This window comes from Temnothorax curvispinosus, unplaced genomic scaffold (genome assembly GCF_003070985.1).
Source record: "Temnothorax curvispinosus isolate PA1 unplaced genomic scaffold, ASM307098v1 QBEX01004771.1, whole genome shotgun sequence".
Classification (NCBI taxonomy): domain Eukaryota; kingdom Metazoa; phylum Arthropoda; class Insecta; order Hymenoptera; family Formicidae; genus Temnothorax; species Temnothorax curvispinosus.
In genome coordinates, this window is record NW_020214551.1 from 705162 (window position 1) to 712678 (window position 7517).

Consider the following 7517-nt stretch of genomic DNA (forward strand, 5'->3'; position numbering starts at 1 on the left):
AACATGCCTATTATTTTTATTACATGTCAAATGGCTAGAAAACCTTTTCGTCATATTTTCGCTATGTCAAATCGATCTACGATTTTATTTCCATGAAAATGTTGAGACATATTCTATTTAAAGTAAATAATTGAAAATAAAGAACCTCTGAGAATTTAAATTTCAAAAGAAGGAATGTGATAGAAAATCATATTGTTTGGCTAATTTCAAATCAATTTTAATCTCCGAGTTTTAATTTGAAAGTTTCGTTAGACATACATAACGTAAAGCCATACATACCGTAAAAATTTTAAGAAGTACAATAAACAATAACATTTCTCAATATTTTCGTTAAAGAAAGATATTGTTTTCGAATTAGTAAAAAATTTTACGGTTAAAAAAATATTTGATAAAGAAAGTCTTAAAAGAAATCTTTTCTAGATGTATATTTTACATCTTACAATTTGGAAACATATAAATATAAAAAATTATCTTAGTGCGATATTTTGTATAGCCTTCGTATAATTATTTAAAAGCAATGTGATGTACACATTCACTTCTCTCATGTCACACGTAGCAATGCCCAGCTGCTATGTGTGGGAGAAAACCAAGAAATTAACGTCATTTGAAAGACGAAATATTGAAATTCCAACTGTGGTCAGGTGGACTCGAACCCGAGTCCTCGCGGTTACGAGTCTAACACCATTGCCACTAGACCTTAGTGGCCAAGACCAAGATATCTTAAAATTAAAAAAAGAAAAATATTCGGTTAACTCGATTATTTTCGATTATCCAAATCTTTCGAGTATTCAACGTTTATGCCGAATTTGGATCGAATTCGATAAATCAATTCGATAAAATCCGGACCAAATATCAGATATCCCTAAATCGACAAACGGCTTCACCTTTCGATAATTGTGATGTTTTTCACCAGATTTTTTTTTTTTATTTAATGAGTATCGATATAATATTGACCTTAGCAATTAAGTTAGCATTCTATTTTTTAATTTAAAAGAAATGTAAAAGACGTCCCAAGTAAAGAGTTGAGGAATTCCTCCCAAAGCTGTCATCGTAAAAAACTAAAATGATAGGTTCTGTGACTAGCGTTCCATATTTCAGGAAACAATGTCAGAAACACATTGTCAGGAACAATAAATTACTATTCTTAAGTCTGAAATAAAATCACTTATATTTTATAACGCCCTGTTTCAAAAAGAAAGGGTTAGACGCTATATACTATTTCCGTCCATAAAAACGAGACAACTCGGCAGTTCGAGCGTGACATAAAAAGACGGTGGTCTTAAAAAAACGACCGATATCTTTTTTAGCAAGCGGAACTTAAAAATCTTTTGCACTTTCATGTTTTAAAATTTGCCGCAGATCGTGCGGAAAATGATTTATAACATCGCGTGCTTTCGAATAGAGAATATAGGAACTACTGTTGCAATATTTTGGGGCGTGTCTCTGCGAGCAGATTTTTTGACACGCCACATAAATTCAAACTATCCTGAAGGGCTGTAAACAGATTTCTATAAAAGAGATTGCCTAACACTAAACATGGCCTCGAAAAAGATAGAATTTTTTCGACCTTCCTTTTCATAAAAATCGAAATACTGTTATGCTTGAATCTTTTCCTTTTTCATTAGGAAATGGCTCTACCTTCACAAACGGAATTTTTCACCAAGTGAGTGGTGAACTTACGGATTTGTACTGATTTAAATATTTATACTATTACGAGAGTTAGATATTTTATATTTATTTATACTTAAAAATAATTTTTATTTGACTGCGTGCTACTCGACAATCGATAATCGAATACGAATCGTAATTCCGAGTGACGCAGTACTTTCTTCGAAGAACATTAATGAACGATTACTTCCTCCTGGCAAATGTTTGCTCGACAACGATATGCCGGAACAGGAGGGGGACTGATCGAAATTCAATCAATTCCGGTCGTGCAAGGACGGTGAAATGGTTTCCTCTCTTCGCGACGCTATTTTTCTTTGTCCTAAACCGATGAAAGAGAAAGGAAAGCTCGCAGGTGAAGGAAGGCGGGCGAGGGTGGTGGATCTATTTTTCGCTATCCCTCTATAGATTCTTATGCGCTCGTATTAGGGGCCATCCATCCACCCATCGGTCCATCATCCTTCAGGAGCGTGGGAGAAACGGACAGGTGGGTCGATACATTCCCAAACGTATCCTGTAGTGCGCTGAGTAGCACCTTACCCGTACATTCGATATTTCTGTTCCATATCCCGTCGACGCAGCTTGTGGGAAAACTTTTAACGGATCCAGAAAAGAAACAGGAAGTTTTCCAACGTTTCGCACTCACCCCTTTTTCGTGTCATAAACGCATAAACGTTGCAAGCATCTTTTAATTTATCTCTTTACATTAGCTCTTTCAAAAACGATTTATCGATATGCGATCTTGTTATACATATATTTAACATAAATGAAATATATATATTAAAGATATTTTTCGTATTTTGTCGCATTAGCAATACAGTTATAAATATATGAAAAATGTGTAAGATACAAAATACAATGCATTCTTTAAATACATTTTCATATTTACGTTACATATTTATAATTTTCCAAAAGTTTTGTAGCATGGAAATGCGAGAGCATGTCGATTATAATTCTTCGATTCTAACAGGTCTCGTGGAGAATGTTGCGGTTGATTAGAGCGCTACTGTTAATTAGAAGCGACACTCGCGGGTATCTGCGAAACGATAGAAAAAATACATGATCTTTGCAGTGGACGGAACAACATCGTGCTCGCCTTTCTAAAAATACACGCGGCGCTCCGCGGACGGCCGCGGAATTCCGAATGACGAAATTAAATCCCGTTAGAAATTCCTGGAAGGCACCTTGCCCGACACCGGCCGTGACGCAATTTTCGAGAATCACCGATTCATCTCGATGGGATTACGTTAGAGCAATGAGGAAAACCTCAATTCTCTTACCGGCGCGGCGTGTCGAGAAGAGAAACGTATAATTCACGAGAGTTTTAGATCAATGGGCGAGAAAGTGCAGAAGAGTTTTCACGAAACGAATAACCGGCATGCGGAGAGAGACTAAAAGAAAGTCGGAGGTCTCAAAACGCGCGATTCCTACTTTTTGCAAGATTCTTTTTAGAACACGAGAAAAAATGAGCAATTTCGGACGTTCAGACACAATAGAATAATCAAACACAACAATTTATCAGTAGTACAGATTATCGACTTCAATTCTGTTGAAATTAGTGGCAACTCCTAATTAACATTACGATTTATCGTTAGTTTTCTTTCACGTCTGTTGAATCCTTTGCTTTTATTTGATAATATATTTCAAAAGGAGCCCGATACATTGTACATACATTTTTCGAAGGAAGTCAATAAATAAATTCCACGGTATTTACATGATGACCGAATAATTTAATCGTACATGATTACTGTTCGACACATTAGAATGTATTTCAATATTTTGTAAAGAATATCTACGCATGGTGTCAAAATAAAAAGATTACCCATGACCTATAGCCAGATTTTCATGTATCCTCTGCAGTCGTTACGGGAATTTCGTTCTCACGATATCGATCTAGTTCTTCTGCCTAAGGATCGACCCTATAGAAAACTTAGATTCACGGTTCAGAAAATGAACCCATTCAATATTCACAAACCGAGCCAATGGTTTTCAGTACCGAAGATACCCCTATCCAACGTGGCCCCTTTTCATCCGGTTTCCGACATGAAAAGAACACCTCACACGGCGGGCAAAATTTTCCCTTTCGCGGAATAGAACCGATTGGTGTGAACTTGATTTATCCTATTCCAGAGAGGTTGTTTTATAAACAGAAATCTGTCATGCCGTGAAAAAGGCAGCAATACTTAGCGTTTACACGCTCGTAAATGAATGTTATCGATAAAGTCACGATGTATATAACGACAGGATTGGATACAATTCTAAAAATAATACAATTCCATATTATAAGAGAAAAGATATTTTATCGAATTATCGGATATCATTATGAGTAATGAGAAAACTTAAAAACTTCGGTAATAAACCAGACAGTTAACGAGGTCTATTTTCGTTGTAAAGAATACGTTGAGATTGCTTTCAATTTGATTTCGTTCAGATTTAATGTAGAGCGCTGTTTAGGTCTTTAGGTGATCCCTACATTTTTCATTCTGCCGGATCGGATTAGACCGCATCGATAATGCGCAAAACGGAAATGCGTGCCGCACGAAAGGAGGCAACCGCGAAATCCGTCCTACACTCCGGTCCTTTTCCCATGACCTGGATATATCGAATAGAATATGTGTAGTGTACATCTACCTATAATATAATCTTTCTTTTTATGTATAATACAATGAGTTTTATAACGTAATGCAAGAAATGTAATTTTTGGGGTAGCTAAAGAAACCATTTGAATTAATTTGCAAAGATATTTTTCATGATAATCCGACTGCTTCGAAACGTAAGAAAATATAGATTTATCGCTCGCCTTAATAATGCCAAAATAAAGAGTCTAGCGTGACACAAATGCGCGACGCCATGCGAAAGATACAACATGTCAACGTTATCACGATAAAATCACAAGAAAAAACGGATAGTACGGACACATTATAGTTACTTCCCGATTTGCAAATATAATGAGCGGGCTAGCGACCGTCGGGCGTCGCTTCGCCAAACGGTTGTATCCTGACAAAGATGGATAATAAACGAATTAATTGGCGATTCGCCGGTACGGTGAATAAAGGATACCCTTTCGATTCGCTGTTAAGACAGATAGCCGAGACGACGGACTTTAAAAGTGGCAAAGGGAGTGAGGATCGAAGAGGAGATGGAGAAAGAAGAGGAGGAAGAGGAGAGAAGAGAGAGAGGAGAGAGCAGGAGGCGGGAGGAAGAGAGGAAGATGCAGGGAGACAGAGAGGAGAGGAGAAAGAGACGTCGTGAGCGTCGGAGCGGCTGTCCTTGGATACTCGCAGATCGGCGGCCACCGGCAGTCAATGACCTAACAACGCTCTTGTATCCAGCGCCGCTTCGTTCGCTTCCTTCGCTTCGCTTCGCCTCGCCTCGCCTCGCCTCGCTTGGCCTCGCCGCGCGTACCCCTGCCAGGTTCCCTCCAGCAGCAGCCGCAACAGCGACTACCTCGAGTTTTCTTCAACAAGCCAGTAGCTTTCGAAGAAAGTTATTAGCCGCAATCTCAGCTAATTTATAGGCTTAATTTCTTATATTATACAATCGGATTTTCCTAGATTCTATAGCAAAGTTTCAATGTTCTTACAACATCCGGCTTGAAATCATAAACGAAAAGTATTGTCATATGCCACAAGCATGGTCGAACGAAAAGATGCTGTCATGTATAATAATACGAGCGTGACTTTTACGAGTCGCAAAAATTGAAATATTTTTCAAGCTGTTCTTTTCGGAATAGATCTATATTCAATCGCGTGTACTGTTAATTGATTTTGTCAACATTGACTGTTTTTAATCAATAATAACTTGGATTATAAAGAAAGATAATATCATGTCATGAAATGCAAATGCTCAGCATAACTCAATTTCGTAATCATGTGTCCATTAATCATTCAATATGCTTAACATCTTATAATTGATATAATAATAGTTAATATACTATATAATAAATCCATATTTTAAATCTAAAAAAATATTACACAAAATATAAATTAATTTTATATCATATTTTATATAAAATATAATGTTTTTAAAAGACAAGTACTATTCTTATTGTTACGATTAGTATCTAATTTTGCAGTAATTATTTTTGTCGAAATTCGCGTTTCAGTTTCTCGCATTGTATCAACAATTGTAGAACGTCGTAAAAAAGTTTCTTTTTATCGTGAATAGATTTTTGCGCGGTAAAATTAAGTGTTTGAGTTTTTTATATTTATAGCTATGTTAAAGTCTAGATTGTACAAAAAAAAGAGTAACCGTATATATTGCAGAAAATAAATTACAAATTACACTCGTGACAAACTAAAAAGACTAAAACAAATATCTAGAAAGTATATATGTAAGTTGCATGTCTCTTACGTCCTAATATAATTCTATAAGAAAAATATGGGTCACGGATCAATTTACGGTAACTTTTGTCAAACATAAAGAAATGTTGCTTTCCCGAAAAGTGTAATTGTAAAAACATTTCCTCAAGTATATTACGGGAGCGTGCCAGGAGTAAGTTTATGTTCGCGAAGGTGCGTCGTATGTCGTATGTCCTGTGTCTTCACTCCGTCCTTCTTATTATCGTAATGTGAATTACCATGCTTGCGCATGGAGTACTACAAAGTTGCGAGCACAAATATGCCGATTGCCTTCAGGGACACGTTTACCCTCTATCCTGTTAGAGCGGGTAGGAATGCCGGTGCGAGACGCTCTCTCTCGTTGGCAGGATTCTCACGATGCCGCACCGCCGCGTCGCACCGCGCCGCGCTGCCTCGAAGATCCCGATCATTCTCGGATCCATTAAAACGAGTCGGCGGCGAGCGACAAAAGAACCCGCGGTCGTCCGTAGCGCGAAATACCATGCAATTTCGTGACGAGTCACTCGCCGATCCTTTTTCCCTCCCGCGTCCTTAGGCGAATATTACCGCTTGGCGGAGGTACGATAAGCAGTTTCCGTGCAAGTTACGTACTTAGTTCGGAATCACGCATCTCGCGATACTCTGGTGACGATATAAGCTTAGTTTCTATATGTATGTAATCATTCACTAATCGTTCGCACAGAAGCCGGTTAACGAGATAAGACATTGCGAGGTAAATAAATGTGAAATTTCAAATCCAACGCGATACTCGAATATAAACGATCAACACCAATTATGCGTATCAATATCTATTAATTACCGATTGAAAACGCAAGTAACTCAATCGTGCATCATTTTAAATGGTATGAATTTGAATTGAGAAACATTTCGATGGCAACAAAAGAATAATTTTCCCTACTTAGATATCGCGTTATTTTATTATTTTCCTTGTTACATTATCGAGATGTATGGGAAAAGAATCGACAGGCAAACTATAAAGAATACTATCCTTACGTTCCTAACACAGATAACGTCTCCAGGATACGTCGATTATTTTATCGATAGCACAATAATGCGAAATTAGCTGGGGTGGCATTATCCTGGCATTATCGTAACAAAATATCCGAATAGCAATATCGACGTAACATCGTCCAAGTAATAAGTCGGCGGGGAATAGGCAGGAATAATCGCGGACTAAGTGGAAAATGGCGTCACGCAGGAGTTACACACTGGGGCTGGGGAAGGAACGGGCGAGAAGAGGAGGAAAAGGAGAAGGAAGACGAGAAGCGACTGGCAGAGGAATAGGACTGAAGGAGAAGAAAGAGAGGGGGCAGAGGAAGTGAAGCGAATTAGCGAAGGTATACGACCGAAAAGGAGGCCACGATCGTTCGAGTAAACAAGTGTCTTGGCCGCGGCTCGAGAGACCAGTTCCACCTTCCTTCTCCTCCTCCTCCTCCTCCTCCTCTTCCACATCTTTATTCTCCTTGTCTTTTCCCCGAGTCCTGTCGCCGT